General features: G+C 35.1%; 1 protein-coding gene across 7 annotated transcripts in view; it reads left to right on the forward strand.

Annotated features, from left to right (window-relative positions):
- Positions 1-19,717, forward strand: part of HIVEP2 (HIVEP zinc finger 2) — a 196,998-nt gene that overhangs the window by 151,403 nt on the left and 25,878 nt on the right. For 4 of the 7 annotated variants that reach the window (XM_078054646.1, XM_036106673.2, XM_078054648.1 and 1 more), the window contains exon 3: positions 14,507-14,601. The exons of the other annotated variants lie outside the window; for them this stretch is intronic. The gene's annotated coding sequence lies outside the window, so the exon portion shown is untranslated. The remainder of the gene's footprint in view (positions 1-14,506; positions 14,602-19,717) is intronic. 7 annotated transcript variants of the gene reach the window in all.

The raw sequence follows: 19,717 nt of genomic DNA on the forward strand, positions 1-19,717 counted from the left end.
TTGCTTAGTGATACTTAGTCTATAAAAATGATAGGGCTCTGCCTTTAAACACACATAGCACATTTACCCTAAGCTTTTTTTTTTTTTTTTAGTATTTTGACCATAGCCCTTTTGACTATTATGATCTCTTCTCTTCAAAGGTACTAACAATAAGATCCATTTTTCCCCCCAGAAATTGGAGAGAAGTGAATAGGAGGGCAGTGTAGTGAATAAGGTTGTTGGAAACCTCACTTCATTATCTGCTATCATGACTTGTTTCATAAAATAGATTTTCCTGTGTTTTTTTTTTTTTTTTTCATAAAGAGAAGGGGACAGAGGGTGGAACTCCTTACTCATAAGAAAAAAAGTAAGAGAAAAGAAACAATACGGGCATAGTACTCAGAACCCAAAAACATAAGCACATCATATGGAAAACATTTATAAATAGTACCTCCTCACCAACGGTTTACTATAAATGGAGGGTGTTCATATTCTTGTCAGCTTATTTTCTCTGACAAAACATCTCAAAGAAAATTTCAAATGACTATATTGTTATTTGGTTTGATTTCTACGAGACACAAAATAGAGTAAAATAGTTAACACTTGAAAATTCTGGAGAGGGAATTTTTATTTTTTTTTATGTTTTTAGGCATTAACTAAACTTGATCTACACAAATGAACCCAAATTGAATTAAAATGTTTAGTTCTAAATTGTTTCACAATTTGACATGGAACAAAGGAAAGAGTTGTTAACTCATCAAAAGTAATACATTTGAAATACTTTCTTCAAAAAGACAGTAATTGGGACTTTAAGCTAAAATGGGCACAAATCATTTAGACAGTGAATTGAGATGATGTCACCCAACATTGTAAACAAAGGGCTTTTCCGGAATGACAGTTTTCCTGTTGTGTACGTACATGCTTGCTGTGCCTGAAGAGTATGTACGCCTATGTCTGGAAAATCCTTCCCTTTGTTTCTCATGTTGTCAAGACGAGTGTTATAAATAATTCTGAATTGAGCTTCTCAGTAATAGTAGGCAGTGTCTGTCAAACATGAAAGAAGATTTTCATCCTGAGAAGCCACGAGAAGTTTTCTCTTCCTTTGATTTGGTGGTGAAGAGAGGAAGTCAGGAATCTCTTTTGTCATTGACACTAGGGGGAGAGGGGCCAGCCTCATGACGAATCTGACACACAGAGGGGAGAGAGTCAAAAGAATCTCAATAAAAGAAACCAAATCCTGAAGACTTCACAGGTCTCTGGATCAAGCTTGGCCCGAAAGCACACTACCCCTGGACTATTGAGAATCGTGAGTCAACAATGTTAACATTTTTGCCGTAGAGAGTTTGGGTCAGGTTCTCTGTTCTTTGCTATCAAAGACATCACACAAATGCCATGATTAAAACACCTTGGTTGGGGTTTCCCACTTCTTAGATCTACCTGCATGCCCATGAAGAAGGCGTGACACTGAGGGAAGCGGAAGTTTGTACCGTTTTTCACCTGGATTGCAATTTTTTGCCTCCCTTATTCTCTCAAAATGGGCTGACCTTGATGAACCATCCAGCAGTCCCATTAGTCTATTGTGTAAACATTTTCTGACTGGTTACTATGTTGGTAGAACTTACTCAGGGCACTCAGGGAAGTAGGAAGTATTAGGGCTCAGGCCTTTGAATGTCTTCTGTTTTAGTTTCTTCAGCAAAAAGCTGCTTTGTTCAATAGTATCCACAACAACAATATCTACTATTTGGTGATTTAAAATTGACAGCTGATTTTCGTATGTCATCTCAATTGTCGGCTTACCAATAGAGGGGTAGAAAAGTGGGGCCAGCATCTTTATTCCCATTTTACATATGAGGAAATTAGAGCTTAGATAAAGGAAGGGAAACCACTCAAGGTCAATCCACGGGAGAGGGGGATCTTAAACCTGTGTCTTCTGCCCGCAAATCCCACACATGCTCTTTTAAAACTGGTTTGTAGGCTCCATTTGGTCCACAAAAGGAGCCTTGTGTTGGGGGACAGGAGGCCAGGGAGCTGCCCGCTGATTGTGTGATCCATGAAATATTGTTGTGACAATGGCTTAGCCTCTCTGAGCCTCAATTTCCTCAGGCTCTTCTTACATTAGGAGGATATTATGAGGGTGAAATGATAAGCTTTGAAAAATAACGTAATGTACATATGCAAGGTAATACTAAAACATTTTCTTCTCTATATTGGATTGCTACTTATCAATTCAAAGAAGTATTATAATCTGCCTATTCAAATAATTTACACCCATGTTAAAATCAGAGAGCAGATGCTGCAATAAAATTAGTTCTGGCCCTTTGTCTAAGGCCCTTAATGAAATCAGCACAAGCCTGATAAATTAAACAATATGATAAAATACTTAATTTTGCAGTCTTCTCTGTGTTTTCATTTGCTTAATTGCTTTTGCTTATTTTTCTCTACTTTTGTTTGTTTTGACAAGAATTTGTGCTAAGGAAGAATTTTTAATGAGATTTTTAAAGCAAATTCTTTGCTCTTCAGTGATGTATCAGAGAGGATGAAAGTGAGATATAACAAATATACAATATAACACCATCAGTAAAAGGGAGTCAGTGAGTTAAGACCATTTGTGGGATGGCAGATTTTGGCAAACTGCTCTTAAAGCTGAAACAAAAGCATATATATATATATTTTTTATTTCTTATAATGTTTTTCAAGGTGGATTATTTCTGGCTGCATTGTTTAAATTGTGTTCTTCAAATTATTTATATGGGTGTGAAGAATGTAGAAATTAGGCCAATATGTCCATATTGGATATTGGTCAATGTTGACTGAAACCCAAAATTAGGAATCCCACACATTCTCTGGCATTTGGATTTATTTGAAAACAAAGATCAAATTAAATCACATATAATTGGCTAATCAAAATGTCACTAAAGATGGTTTTCAGACTCTTAATTCATTGTTTAAAATTTTAGTAACATTTAGAACAGTTGATGCTTAGAAGTAGAGGTTGATTTGAGACTTGAAATACTTTCTGATCAAATGGATTCTAAACTTGCTCAAGTACATGTGTCCAAATCTGATTTTATACTTTATGGATGTTCAACAAATAAAAAACATTCATCCAACCCCCTCAGTACACCATACAGGATTTGTGTGTAGATCTGCCAGTGTAAGTTATCTGTGTCCAAGAATATGTCAGATGCATTTACCATGTCTGCCACTGAGCCTTGACAGTAGCTGGAAATTTGACCATGTCTCAAAGATAATATAATTTGAGCATATTATTTCCATATTATTCATATGCAATTCCTTAGAGAAAGAAAAATAATTAATGTTTCTCTTGAGTTGTGTTATATGTACCTTTGCTGTTGTATTTATGAAACCCTTTCTTTTCTTGGAATCAATACAGGTGAAAGCAGAGGGAAAAGACAAATATTTGGGAAGTTTCCACATTACTTTTTATATTCCTGGAACCAATTAGTTTTCACAATTGTGCTGCCCAAACACTATTGAAGTATACAAATAGATTCAATTTTAGAAACAGTTCCCAGCTACATTTATTATGTCTTTTATTATCAATCCCATTATTGAGGTGTGCATATATGTGTGTACATATTAGTAAGTGTGAGTACGAGACAATAGGAAACAAAAGTAGGAATAGTACTTGAAGCTAGAAATGATGTTACTGTAAAAATACATGCCAGGAAGGCCTGTGTACTTCCTAGAGGAAGGCCCTAAATTTAGATCTTAGCTTTCTAGCAGCCATCCTAAAGAAGAACACTAAATAGGCTTAAAATGTAGTGTCTATAAAACCAGTATTCTTTTTTTTTTTAAGATTTTATTTATTTATTTGACAGAGAGAGAGACACAGCGAGAGAGGGAACACAAGCAGGGGGAGTGGGGGAGGGAGAAGCAGGCTTCCTGCTGAGCAGGGAGCCCGATGTGGGGTTCGATCCCAGGGCCCTGGGATCAATGACCTGAGCCGAAGGCAGACGCTTAACGACTGAGCCACCCAGGCGCCCCTATAAAACCAGTTTTCAATAAAAATAAAATTCTTCTTGATACTGACAACAGATAAGTTTCTTCCACATGTCGTCACTTTGGACAATTAAAAATTATAAATCACACAACTTTTTAATTGCTAAATAAATTAGAATAGACACCTTGCCTTGCCTATAGTAGCCCACAATGTATAGCAATGCGTATTTTAGTAGCCATTGAATTGGGGGGAAAATGTGGCGTAGAATCATCATCAATTTTCTTTGATAAATTATTGATTAAAACATTGAAAAAAATCACCTCAATCACTAATGATACCATTAAAAGTGAATATCTAGGCCACCAATAATATTTTTTAAAATGTCGATAGAATGAAACACGGCATGACTATTGCAATATTCTGCTTTAGGTAGTAATATAGAATTATGAGATACAATATCTTTAATTACTAAATCTCTTCCTCACTGAATACCCCCTTGATCTCATTATCTTTTTAAAAATCAATTTATCAAGTACCTACTATGACAGACATCCTGGTTACAGCAACCATGGTTGGGAGGAATTTTTGTTTTTATTTTCTGAATGAAGAAAGAAGGATAAAAAAACACTAAATAAATTGTCCAAGATTTCACAGCTGCCAGGTATTAGAACTGGCACAGGAGTACGGATTTTCTGACTCAAATTCTAGTGTTCTTTTCATTACATCTTTTCTCCCTCGTCTCAACAATTTCAGGTGCTTTTGTAAAACTGTGTTAAATTATCATGTTAGTCTGCTCAGTATAAAAGAGACCTCTTCAGCTGTGGTTTTGGAAAAACAGTAAAAAAAAAAAAAAACAGTATACAATTTTTTTTTAATTGTCTTAAATCTACTGTTCATAAATTCTTAGTTCATCAGCCTCAGAGTTTTATTGAAAAATAAAAGATAAATATAATCTTTTACTGTATTATTAGATATGATAATATCATATTATTTGGATATATTTATCAACTTAGATAAATTTTGCATATCTTCTGGTGTAAAACCCTCTTTTTAAATAGTCTAATAACAAATAGTGTTCTTCCTAAGACTGTTAAGTGCATTAAGAACTCAGGACAAATGGATGTTTAAACTCATGAAGCCCTCACCAACTCTAGCTCCCTCTCCTACCCCTCATCAGATGACCAGCCTTCTACTTTTCTGAACAGGTTAAAAACATCTTCAGGGAATTTCTCCTTTTTTTTTCTCTCTCTCTGTTTAAAGGGTTCTCTTGCTTCATTATTTCTTCTGTCCTTCCAGTCTAAAACAGAAAAGTTTCCAATTTTCTTCCGAAACTGATCCCTTAATCTGTGCTTTTGAGTTTCCTTTTCTTTCCCACTTTTCCAAGAGTTTATTCCACTAATTACCTTATTACATGGATCTTTCCCCCTTAGCTTCTTTTCTCCCTTGTCTTATAACAAATTTCTCAATCTTGATTTTTTTTTCAGGCTACATATTTGCAGAAATTTGTTCAGCTATGCATTCATTACTTTTGATATTATTTCTATTGACATGGGAGGGTCTACTGTGAGAGATGGATTTTCCTTCAGGCAAGGTCAGCCTGTTTTATGCATGCTTATAAAATAATGCATATTTTACGATTTGTTTTCTCCATTCTCTTTGTTCACATAATCCGAAGTTAACATTGGCCTTTATGCTAATCTTGGCACATCCAAGAGTGAAAGGAGAATTGGAGAAGGAATCTTTATCTTACTTATGTATACCTGTAGCAACCAAAGAATAAGCATAAGCACTGTAAAAGGTGAAACTTGAGAACACCATATATTGGAATTATGACTTTGTTGTTGTATTTCTTATTAGAGTATAGTAGCCAAATAGTCCTTCTCTGGTTTTATCCTCCAAATATTTAGTTAGAGTAAATATTTAAAATAGCTTGGCAGGAAGTGGTTATTTACCTACCATAATAACATTAAAGAATAGAATAGTGGGAATTGAAAGGAAGGGAAAAAAATAAGAATTGGAATATAAAAATAAAAATGTATCACAACCAAGAAAACAAAAAAGATCTTTTTTATTTTAATTCCAGTATAATTAACATACAGCATTATATTAGTTTCAGGTGTATAAAATAGTGATTCAACAATTTTATACATCACTCAGTACTCATTGTGATAAGTGTACTCTTAATCCCCTTCATTTACTTAACTCATCCCACCAGCGACCTCCCCTCTGGTAGCCATCAGTTTGTTCTCTGTAGTTAAGAGTCTGGTTTTTGGTTTATCTCTTTTTTTCTTTCTTCATTTATTTTGTTTCTTAAATTCCACATATGAGTGAAATTATATGGTATTTGTCTTTCTCTGATTTATTTTACTTAGCATTATGTTCTCTAGATCCATTTATGTTGTTGCAAATGGCAAGATTTAATTCTTTTTTATGGCTGAGTAATAGTCCACTGTATATATATATACCACATCTTTGTTATCCATTCATCTGTGGATGGACACTTGGGTGGCTTCCATATCATGGCTATTGTAAATAATGCTGCTATAAACATAGGGGTACATATATCTTTTCAAATTAGTGTTTTCATATTCTTTGGGTAAATACCCAGTAGGGGAATTACTGGATTCATATGATAGTTCTATTTTTAATTTTTTGAGGAACCTGCATACTGTTTTCCACAGTGGTTGCACCAGTTTGCATTCCCACCGAGAATGCATGATGGTTCCTTTTTCTCTGCATCCTCATCAACACTTGTTGTTTCTTGTGTTTTTGATTTTAGCCATTCTGACAGATGTGAGGTGATATCTCATTGTGGTTTTTATTTGTGTTTCCCTGATAATGAATCATATTGAGCATCTTTTTATGTGTCTATTAGGCATCTGTTGGTCTTCTTTGGAGAAATGTCTGTTCATGTCTGCTGCCCATTTTTTAACTGGATTATTTGGGGGTTTTTGTATGCTGAGTTGTATAAGTTCTTTCTATATTTTAGTTACTCTTTATCAGATGTGTCATTTGCAAATATCTTCTTCCATTCAGGAGGTTGTCTCTTAGTTTTACTGATAGGTTCCTTTGCTGTGCAGAAGCTTTTTACTTTGACGTAGTACCCGTAGTTTATTTTTGCTTTTGTTTCCCTTGCCTCAGGAGACTTATCTAGAAAAATGTTGCTATGGCTGATATTGGAGAAATTACTGCCTATGTTCTCTTCTAGGATTTTTATGGTTTCAGGGCTCACATTAGGTGTTTAATCCATTTTGAGTTTATTTTTGTGTATGGTATGAGAAAGGAGTCCAGTTTCTTTCTTTTGCATGTTGCTCTCCAGTTTTCCCAACACCATTTGTTGAAGAGACTGTCTTCTGTCTATTGCATATTCTTGCCTCCTTTGTCAAAGATTAATTGACCATATAATCATGGGTTTATTTCTGAGCTCTCTGTTCTCTTGATCTGTGTATCTATTTTTTTGCCAGTACCATACTTTGATTACTGTAGCTTTGTAGTATATCTTGAAATCTGGGAATGTGATACCTCCAGTTTTGTTCTTCTTTTTCAAGATTGCTTTGGCTATTTGGGATCTTTTGTGGTTCCATACAAAATTTTTTTAAAAGATTTTATTTATTTATCTGACAGAGAGAGAGAGAGACAGCGAGAGAGGGAACACAAGTAGCGGGAGTGGGAGAGGGAGAAGCAGGCTCCCCACGGAGTAGGGAGCCCAATGCGAGGCTCGATCCCAGGACCCTGGGATCATGAGCTGAGCTGAAGGCAGACACTTAACGACTGAGCCACCCAGGTGCCCCTAATTCCATACAAATTTTAGGATTATTTTTTTCTTGTTCTGTGAAAAATGCTGTTGGTATTTTGATAATGATTGCATTAAATCTGTGATCACTTTGAGTAATATGGACATTTTAACAATATTTGTTCTTCCAGTCCATGAGCATGGAATATCTTTCCATTTATTTGTGTTGTCTTCACTTTCTTTCAGTAGTTTATAATTTTCAGAGTATAGGGCTTTCGCCTCCTTGGTTAAGTTTATTCCTAAGTATTTTGTTATTTTTGGTGCAAGAAATCAGACAAGAAAAAGAAATAAAAGGTATACAAATTGCTAAGAAAGAAGTGTAACTTTTGCTATTTTCAGATGACATGATACTATATGTAGAAAACCATAAAGGCTCTACCAAAAAACTATTAGATCTGATAAACGAATTCATTGAAGTTGTAGCACACTAAGTCAATATATAGAAATTTGTTGCATTTCTATACACTAGTAATGAAGAGGCAGAAAGAGAAATTAAGAAAACAGTCCCATTTAAAATTGTACCCAAAATAGTAAGATTTTTAATTATACAAAACATCTAATTGGTCCTGCCCTTTTTAAAAACCAAGGCAGCATACACCATTCTGCCAGAGAAACAATAATTATGGAGATGGGGTTACCATATCTCCACAGGCCTCCTTGGTGAAATTTTGGTATTATGAACCAAGGGGCATACCTCCATTGGCTGTCAGTGAAAGCTATCCTTGCATTGGGGAAGATGATCGCATAATTCGACTTAAAATACTTAATTTAAAAATTTTTTCATTATAAGAATATAAGAAACTTGATAACAGAAAATAGCTTTTGCTGGAAAATGGTTGAGAATTAAATATATTTGGTTTGGATAGAAAATGATGTACTATTTGTAGAAACTGATTATTTTGACAACTAATTTTGCTACCATTTACTCATTTTGGAAAAAGTAAATTTTCATTGAATTTATTTTATTTTCTGTAAAAATCTATAGTCAGTTCAATGGGACCATTAGTTTTTAGCTACTGTTATTTTCTGTTTCTTTGACCGGTTAGTTTTATAGTGTGGATGATAAACGTTTTCGCTCATTCTAAGTTCAATGCTATTTATTCTTCAGTTTTCATTCCTTTCATTCAGTTTCTGCAATAAGGCCAGATAAATAAACTTTCAGTAAGAGGAAGTAGTCTAGAGAGTGGGAAATAATTGACTTGAAAGTTTGAAGACCTAAACAATAGCCCAAACCCATCATAATGACCTACTAGGTCCTTAAGGAAATCTTTTGATTTCTCTGGTTCTCACCTTTTTCTTCTGTTAGTTCACTGATGGATTGAATGATTTCTAAAATGTTTCAGAGTACTTAATACTCCCTGTATGATTTACAGTAGACTCAAAAAGTAATGGTGATAGAAGTGGATAGTTTTATATCTGCTCCTAAAACAAGTTAGTCAGATATGACTTATTTGATGTCAGATATGTGGTCAAGAAAACAAATCTCAGTTACCACTGTGATCTTGGAAAATATGACATGTGCTTAGGAACACATGTGGGGAGAAGTTTGCACTGCCAATATCAGATGATCACAGCCCAGATGCAGAGTAAGGACTAGAGAGCAGTATTCAATACTGAATCATCAAAGAAAGATTAAATTATGTTCAGGAGACTCTGATTAACTCAAGGAGAAGCCTAATGTACTTTGGGAAATAATCACTAGCAGATGTTAAAACAAAAATCATTTTCTCTGTGGTCTTTACCTAACCATAAGGTTGTATTAACTAGAACACTAACATTTCACCACGCTAAAAGTATGTACAATTAGAGAGAAACTGGAATGATAGAATCTTATATTTTTATTTCATCAGACAAATGTATTTCTTTTTCTTTTTCTTTTCTTTTTTTAAGATTTTATTTATTTATTTGACAGAGAGAGACACAGCGAGAGAGGGAACACAAGCAGGGGGAGTAGGAGAGGGAGAAGCAGGCTTCCCGCTGAGCAGGGAGCCCGTTATGGGGCTCGATCCCAGGACCCTGGGATCGTGACCTGAGCCGAAGGCAGACGCTTAACGACTGAGCCACTCAGGTGCCCCAAATGTATTTATTTTTCAACCTAACATTGAGACGTGCGTACTTTTGTATATTAGCATAGTTTTCTTTAAAGACTTAATATCCATTGCCTCGCTAAACCTTTCCTAATTCTGTTGATAGAATTGACCATTCCCTCTTTTGTGGTCTCCCTGTACTGTGTTTATATTTATGTCAAAGCACCTAAAACAGTTTGTTGAACTTACTGTTCACGAACGTTTCCCTATTAGGCTCTGAAGTCTTAAATGGAGAGCTTGCCTCTCCCTTTTTGTATTTTGTAAACTTAGCCATTTTCTGGCACATAGGAGGCATTGATAAATGCCTAAAAGTGTCATAAAAAAGTGAAAAAAAATCTAGTTAAGGAAGCTTAAGTTATAATCCCTAAATCGCATGTGCCTACTTTTTTGGTTGTTTTTAGTAGTATTAACTTACACAATGTTTTATTTTGTATCTTGTCTGTGCTCCAGCACCAACTACCTGGTGAGAAGCAGCAGGAGACCACGGGTAGCTCTGGGATCATTTTTACAAGCAGTTTCTAGAACCAGAACCCTAAACAAAAACACAAAAGAGGTGAATTTGACTCAGTTTGCCCCAACTTCCTCTTGTGGAAACTCCCTTTTCCCACACACATTTTTTGACTTTTCAGAGCCTCTGTCTTGTCCCAGTAATTGCCCCATGTTCCAAATATTACTACCTTTTCCTGTTCCTATTTGTATCTCTTTAACCCCTTTTCTTCTTCTTTACATTTCAAACCTAGCCCCAACCTTCACTTTGATTTACAAACTGTTTCCAAAGATTTAAGCGTATAGTCATCACACGGATCAAAGTGTGTGTGTGTGTGTGTGTGTGTTTGTATATTGTCACCACGCGTGCCTGACTTCTCTACCACCTCCCAGGCACCTCTTACCTTGCCGCACCAGACACTGGGAAGTAGAACAAGGGGCCCATTTAGAGCCTTTTTTTTTTTTTTTTAAAGTGGGGAAGAGATGCTTCTCTTCAAAAAAACTGGTGGAATTAATGAAGTGTATCTTGAACATGCATTTCTCTTTAAGTACCCTTCTCCCATCTTTACCTACTACTTTGGAATTTCTTTTACTACTATTAGATATAAGTATCTCTTCTCTAGTGTGTGAAGAGCAGTGTTCATTCTTTTAAACATGTCATATTTAAACACTTCTTTTAAATGAGAAACATAAGGATCATATCTTGTTTCCAGTCTTTTTTGCCATTTTTTCATAGAGTAGATGTGAATAATAATTATTTTTAATTGTGACGACTCTCATCTAAAATGCAACTGGTTTATCTTATCAGCTCTTCTACTAAAATTATGATCTAGTGTGCATTTGTTTAACCTCAGAAAAAAAACAAGAATGATGGAAGGTACTTACATTTGCACAAGAAGTTTGCCAATGAAACTTCAACATTTTGCAAGATTCATCAAAAAGTCATATTAAACCATTAAGCCATAACTTGTCTTAAAATATTTTGGAAGAATAGAGAATTGAAATAATAAAAAATCCTACCAATAATCGATATTTTAAAAACATTATCTATCTATCTACCTACCTATCATCTATCTATCCATCTAGCATCTATTTATCTATCGTCTATCTATCTACCTATCTATCTATATCTATATATCTATCTATCATCTATCATCTGTCTATCAATCATCTACTATCATGGTTTAGTGTGTTCCTTGCTTGGCTTAGTGCCAATACCTTGTAAGCATCCAAGAATAAATATCTAATGACAAGATTTTTTAAGAATAGAAAGGCTGAGAAACCACTGGGACAGAAACAGTAATGTTCAAATTTTCCAAGTGTTTTGTTACAAATTGGAGATGAGGGAATTGGAAAATATTTTTGAGGAACTCTCCTGTAAACCTGTAGGTGACAGAAAGATCAGTCTGTACTTTGTTAGTAAAGTGAAAGATAATTTTCACTCCATATTTAGGAATGAATTTTAAATGACGTGGGATATTTAACAAGATCCATTAACACTATTTCCTGAAATAAAATTGTTAGTTTTATTAAATATTAAAGTTTCATTGCTTGATGATTTCTTAAGAATCTAATAACCTAAAAGTAAAGTTAAAGAAATGAAAATCTCTTCTCTTTTATTCCATTGTTTAAGAGTATACTGTGTGACCTCTTGATTTCTAGGGAACATAAACATAAGTTGTCACACTACATTCTCAAGAGCTATTTGAGGAAAGATTTTTTTTTTTTGAAATTATTGAAATTTTTTTTTTTTTTAAGATTTTTATTTATTTATTTATTTGAGAGAGAGAGAGAGAGCACACAAGCAGGGGGAGCGACAGGCAGAGGGAGAAGCAGGCTCCCCGCTGAGCAAGGAGCCCGATGCAAGACTTGATCCCAGGACCCTGGGATCATGACCTCAGCTGAAGGCAGATGCTTAACCGACTGAGCCACCGAGGCATCCCTGAGGAAAGATTTTTCTTATATTTTGATAAAGAAACTGAGGCACAAAAACTCACTTAAAATTAATGCAGAAGTCATTTTCTGTGATGGTTATCTTCATGTCTTTATGGTAATAGTAATAACTGCCTCCCTTGTAGAGGCCATTACTGATTCTAATTTGCAACAAAATTATTTTTGTAAATCACCAAAGTAGGTGTCATATCTTTCATGTTAATATCGCCCAGATCTTTGCTTTAAAATCACACTAATTACCTGGAAGTTTCTGTAAGGTAAAATATAAGTGTAATATCCTTGCCATTGATTTTTTTTTCTTCAAGGGAAAACCAAGCATTGAAGAGGTCATGAATTGTAAGTCATGTGACAAAAAGAAATTTTGAATCCTCTTATTGAGTGAAAAGAGGGATCTTCTCTAATCTAAAATTCCAGATATATGTGCATGTCATGAGATAAGTGTTTCCTATTTCTAGTAGCCATGGTCCTGGAAAGTAAGCCTGGAAAAGCAGAGTCGGAACTGGGAACACTGCCCTCACAACTTGTCTGAGGGATACTCTTGTGTTCTGTTTTGCCTGTGGAAGCTGTTGGCAAGAATGAGGAATTCTGGGATTGGGAATGGTTGGTGCCTGTCTATAGTTGCAACTCAGTTGGAAGGAGTGGGTGTCCGTGCTGGCCTTCTGAGGGGTGTGTTCTCCTTCCCTTTGCTTACCTCTTAGTTCAGTGACTATGGGATTGCCAGTCATAGGTAGTCACTGAATACTGCAAGTTATCGTTCCCTATAAATAGCTATGTCTTTAGAATCTTGCCCCATTTATGTCATGGGTGAATTTTGTTTGAAGTGCAAAATAGCTCAGTGATTTATTAATTTTCTTTTCCTGAGGGATGCCATGCTTTACTTTAGATTAGCTCGTATTGCCAAAGTATAGTTGTTGTTGTTGTTGTTTTAAAGCACTTTAGCTTGTTTTTTTTTAAAGAGGTGTTATTTGGCTTTTTTAAAAATATAGATATAGTTAATTATCTTATAGAATATATGTCTTTTTTTTTTCAGTGTTTAATCAATCATCCTCTTTGGCTTTGATGAACCTTTCAATTTGGAGGCTAGTAGAGCTTATCATCATTCTTCAGTACCAGCAAATGGTTGATTTGAGGCAAGAAGAACATAGTTTAAAAAAGAAAATAAATCTGGCATTTGCTTAATAATTTGCCCTTTGCAGCAACGGAATCTTATCTGACCACCCACATTCATCTGGCTGCTGACGAGGTTCTTGCTTCAATTGCAGAAGCTATTTTCGTACCTTTTGTGTCTTTTGAGGAACCAAGTAGGCCTCCTTGCTTGTAATGATTCACGTCTCGAAGTGCATAGGGCGTCCTAAAGTGCTACTGTGGCGGTGTGGAATTGGAGTGGGGGTTAAAGCAAACTACTTCCTTCGAGCACTTTGAATGCTCACATCAGGTGGTACTGGATTAAGGCCCATTTTGCCATGTCTAGAATCATTAGTCCTTCCTGTGAGACACTAACTTGTCTGGAAGGAAAGGCAATATTTAAAAAAAAAATGAACAAATATACAATAACCACCTAAGGGTAATGTAACAATATTTTTATATGGGCCTTTTTGTACTGGGAGATAAACCGTCTAAAGATGGTTGATTGATGAATCTATTTGGATTAAGTTGGACTTCCCATGCCTGTCTTTGGATTAGAGTTGGGTAAATATTAATTCTAAGTATGAGAAAGTCCCTTTCTTTATTTCTTGTTAAGTCTCAGTATTTTAGTTTGGTTGGTTTTGGCTTCCTATTTCAGAAATTAATTTTAGCACAGAACATAACATTGCTGAAGTAAACTATAGAAAAGAATTCACTATGAGGTTATCTGAGACTTCATCCTGTGGAGTTTAGTTGCTGATGCACCGCAAGAAGTTTGATGAGACTCTCCACTTTAAGGCAGGACTGTGTCATGCGCTGCCCTGGCATAATTTCTAGTTCCAATACGTTAAGTTATAACCCTACCATTATTTTCCTCATTGCCTCCCCTTTTGCTGGTATAGGCAATTCTTTTTTGAATACAAGTACTTGTTCAAAAGATTGAAACTGTGTTAAAAGAGAGGAAATTTTTTTCTTTGAAAAAAAAAATGTCTTCTTGAGAGATCCGCTTCCAAATTTTCTTTCCTCAAGGAAAGCAGTTTCTGTGAATGAAGAATAAGGATGCCTCTTCAATTGACTACAAGTGCCATCGTTTAAAAAATCTTCTTGTTCATTTTCTAGATTCCCCGAAGTTGTGCATGAGTTCCTGTGGGAAGAGTCGGCATCGTGGAAAGCATCGATGATTGTGATGCCGTTTTTTGAAATGTGGATAACAGGTTGATAACTAAAATTTATCACTTTATTCTAATTGTTTTTACATTTAACTTGAAAAGCAGTTTTGGCCTATCATGTACCCATATGTAAACCAACTTTGTCATTAAATCTGGGAGGAAACAATGTATATGCCCTCTAGAGAGAAAAGGGTTGTGAAGGTTTTGTTTTGTTTTGCAAACCAGTTTTAATTATAATTCCCTTAATTGAGATAACCTCATTTAAGAGAATTTCTTTCCTTTCTGGCAAAGTTTATTGTCATGTAAAATTCTACTTAGTGTATCCTAATTATTTTGGTTATACAATGGGTGAAACAAAATCACAATTGTAAAAAAAAAAAAATGCAAAAAACTTTTAGAATAAAATATTGAAAGTAGCAGGCTACAGTCAAAATAAGTCATAAATACCTTGACTAAATATGCAAACTATACAAACATCTGCAATCATGTCCTCAGTGTAGCCAGTGTGGAAAAATATATAGTTTAGTTTTCCATTAGGTTTTAAATATCAAATTGGATTTTAACGCATGTCAAATTAGAGGGTAATCATCAAAATATTTTTACTTTTCTCCAAAAGGTCCCTCAATTGCTTGGCAAGGTTTTATATAATATACAGTATCCTCCTCGTATTGGCAACTTGCTTATTTTAGGGAGAACTAAGGTTGTTATGGGGATTTTTACTAATAAAAGAAGCATTTATAATGAATTTGGCTCTCAGCAAGGTGCCTTTTTTTAATCATCCTGTGGAAATAAGTCTGTATTCAGCTGGACTCTGGCAATGGTCACAGTTTTTTTGTAGATCCTTTTCCCCCTTATCCAGTCCTCCTATGTGGTAGTGATTTGTGAAACCATCATTGTGCCCTGAGATGCTCATGTATTGTTTAAAATATTTGGTAATTGATCTCTGGCATTTTAAAAGCAAATATATGGAAACGGCTTCTAAGGTTTTATTCAGTAATTGCAATTTTAAGATGTGCATATTTGTTTACAAATATAATATCCCCCCAATTCTCAAAAAAAGGTCCAATAACCACTTTGGTTTTTAAAAATGGCTTATTATTAAAATTTTGGAAGTAGAGAGGTGGTGTTTGTTGCCAGTCATTTTATACCATTATTATTTAGGATGTTATTATTTGATGCGCACTTGACTTTTGCCACCACTCAAGTAATGATTAATTTCCTGAGGTAAAGCTTTTTTCTAAAATAGTGTTTTTCTAAGCAAAAGATCCCAGATTGACAACCCTGGATACTGTAAGCCTTTATTCATCTGCATAGCAAGCCTGCCTTCCTGCCAATCCCACCCAGCTGTTATCCTGAAGAGACCTCTGTTGAGGTCTATATGAGAGGCTGTTTCGGTGCCTTTCCTTTCAAGGCCTGTCTGAGGAAATTATTTAGCTGGGTGCCAAATTTATTCGAGTGGGACTGTGAAAAGTGGCCAAGGGAGAGGGCACACTTTTAGAAAAATGGCAACTCTTCCATGTAATAGCCACGCAGAGGATAATATCTTTTTCAACACTGTCCCCCTCTGAAAAATGTGCTTAAGCTGCCAAGCAGTGCCTGTCTTTACTGCCTAAAGGGCTCCTACTGGCTGGGGCACCAACCACAGGAAACCCCAGAGTCGTATCCTCCAACGAAATATCTCACTCCTTTCGTAGCACTCAAAGACATTGGGAAAATTTTAAATGTGAATGCGAAATTGTGTTTGGAATATCTCTCCTTTGGTGGCAATGGGTGCCAAAAATGACTCTGCGTGGGTTTGGTTACCATAAAAAGAAATCTCACAGAATGAAATAACTGGCTGGTTTTTTGGGTTTTTTTATATGAGGATTGCTCTAATATTACATTTTTTAAACATATCAATTGATTGGGAAAACTGAAAATTTACTTTTAACTTTTAACATACATTTATTTGGAATATGAAAAATGAGATGTATCTCCACGATAGAGAAGTAATATAGCTATAATTAACCACATTTCTGTGGGTTTTATAGCGCCAAGTAGATCTCTATTGAGAAAATGCAACTAAAGCTGCAGGTATATAGAAGGGTACATTTGATGGGTTGTAATAATATTATGAGGTCCAAAGAAACTATTTCCCTATTAATAAGCATTTTCGTACATTTAAACAATAAAACACAAGCTCAGGAATTTACCATTGTTGGTAGTTAGATTGCTCAGTAAAAGTATCACCTAACAAGAAAAGACGAATGTCATCATCACATCTTGGATTCAACTTTGAAAGCCTTGAGATTTTAAAAGTGAATTCTTTCCCTTATTGGAAGTTGAGGAGAGCAGCAAAGAGACTTTAGAACACTCCCAAATCCTGTTTAGTTTTAAAAAGACAAACACGCTATGCCCAGTAATAGATCTACGCTACACACAATTTACATGGCAGATTTTTTCCCATTTCCAAGATAAAACAACTGTACACAAGAGATTAATGAAAAGAGTCCACATTTTTAATGGTTTAAGAATATGATCAGTATATTCCTCTAAGGACCCATCACTCATGTTTTTTCCCTTCTATTTGTCTCCATATACCTCAGAAACTGCAAGAAGGAAAGTGATTTTATGGATAGCAGTTATTTGAAGCCTCTCCGAGGCTGGTGTTGAAGAGAAATACTATATTCTCAACTATGTTTAAAATCTAATGTAAAAGGTGCATGTGAAATAGGGATGGTTTCCAATTCCCTCTTGATATTCTTAAGCTTTTCACTGAAGTGAAAAGTTAGACATTGAGATTCAGAGGAGGGTAGACCAGAGGGATCCCCAGTCCCGCTGAGACCTCTAGCTCAGACAGACAGAATGTATGAACTCCTGTATGACCTGGAATAGGGAGCATGTTTCAAGTGATCATCCAGTTTCATGATAAAGTGGTAGGACATCTTAGGCAGGCTTGTCTTTAGAAATTTAAAAGGAAGAGGTTTCCCTGACAGAAGCTATTTGCATAATTGAGTCAATGTATTTTTTGACTGGGATCAAAGTTTTGAATTTTAAAATTTTCTGGATAATAAATGCTGTTGGAATATAGGATGGCCGTAGTGAATATCAGCAAAATTGATTTTTTAAATAAAATAGTAGAATTGACTTTTTCTGATTAGGCTCTTTTCCTAAAATTTAAATCCCACAATTAAGTAAACGTTCTAGGTAATTTTTGTTCTGACCATGAAATATCGGCTTTCGAATCTTCTGTATGTCCCACTTTTCTTCATCTTCTGGTTCATTCTTTAATAGCAAAATAGTATTGCCTTTGTGTGAATTTAATTTGTGCATCTCTTTTTTACAATATGTTCTTAATGAATAAAAATTCTATATGTATTGTTTAGGGTATAATGGTTTTAATTTACTACTGTATACCACAGAAATTAAATCTGTCTGATTTATAAAGATATTACCTCATTGCTAAATGAAAACATTATATTCTATTTAATTACTAAATATATTATTCCAATCCTGTTTTTCATAAAATTTTATGTAATTGTTTAATTTGAAGTCAGTATTGTAAGCAAAATTATATATCTGGGTAAACCAATGAATGGGAAGTGACCATACGCCTAATTTTCACTTGTGAGCTGCTTCTTCCTTTCCTTAGAAAGAAATGCTTTTCAAAGAACAAAATAAAACAGTTGTTTGTCATGATAATTTGTCATGTTCTCACAAGACGCTGTCCTCATAATACTGTTCTTAAATACTTGATATTTTTTACAATGTATAAATACCTTATATTTATATAATATACAGATTTTGAACATTATTTAAATTATGGATTTGTGTGATTTCTAGGAAGTGGCATTTTGAGGCCACTTTCTATAGTACAACCATGCAAAACTCATATATTCTCCCAGGACCATGAAAAATTTAAGCACTGGAAATACTGACGTCCAAGGGACAATATTTAGGAGAAAGTATTATTGAAGATGTATTATTTTAAGTTATGGTAAAACTTACTAGCAGAGGTGGATGGGGAGAGGTGAGACCTTGTAGGCTTGGATGTGAGCCAAACCTGGGTTTGATTTTGGTTCTGACAGTCACCCTCCCTAAGGATCATCCTCCACTGTCAAATAGGTGTAATAACACTTATAGGGTCATCATGAAGAGCCAATAAGATAACGCATATGAAGCTCTGTACCAGTATCTGGCATATGGTAAATGCACAATAAACAACAAACATTATCATTGTTATTACTAGCGATGGATCTGCATACACAGGTCAATATCATGTAAAATATTACATGTGAAAAGTAACTTAGAAATTATTCAGTTCAAGCTCTGACTGCTAGTTGAGGAAAGGCTCACAAATGTTCCTGTCGAATTGAAAATACACTGTACTTCCATCTTAGAGGGGGCTATTCACCATTAAAAGTCTAACAGTGGTTGTATCTACATAAACCTTAAATATTTAGTTCATTAGAGAAAAAATTCAGTCAATTTGGGTTTGACATTGCATATTCTTGTTAGCATAGTTGCTCTAACGGACTGAAGTAAATTTGCATTGCAGTATTATAAGGCCATTACTTCTTTCAGTTTTTGTCTTATTACCTATAAAGGGATGCAGAGGAAGATCACTGTGGGGGAAAAATTCAGTCCTATAGTAAAACTTTCCAGCAAACCAAAGTTGATATGCTTGTTGTTTAGTTTTTCCAGCTACCGCTTTACAAATCTCTGGCTCTTAGCAGAAGGATTTTGATTACAGATGTCTTGCTACAAATATCTGGGGGCTACTGATTTCTCACCCAAAGACTCATTGTTTCTCCGGCTCAGGTCATGATCTCGGGGTTGTGAGATCCAGCCCAGAGTTGGGCTCCACTCAGCAGGGAGCCTGCTTGAGATTCTTTCCCTCTGCCCCTCCCTCCGCTACCCACCCCCCACTTGTGCTCTCTCTCTCTCCCTAAAAAAAAAAAAAAAAAGGAAACAAAACAAAAGAAAAATAAACAAAAAGAAAAATTACCAAAAATCATAAAGTAAAAAGTAGAAATTTCTTTCCTGCCCCTTTTTCTGACTCCCTGATTCTACTTCTGCAATTTAACTAGAGTTAAAAGCTGTTTGGCATCCCTGTAGAAGTTTTCTGTTTATCACGTTTCTCTTATACACAAATAGGATTATCAAATGCATCCTAAGGTGC

This window comes from Halichoerus grypus, chromosome 9 (assembly GCF_964656455.1).
Source record: "Halichoerus grypus chromosome 9, mHalGry1.hap1.1, whole genome shotgun sequence".
Classification (NCBI taxonomy): domain Eukaryota; kingdom Metazoa; phylum Chordata; class Mammalia; order Carnivora; family Phocidae; genus Halichoerus; species Halichoerus grypus.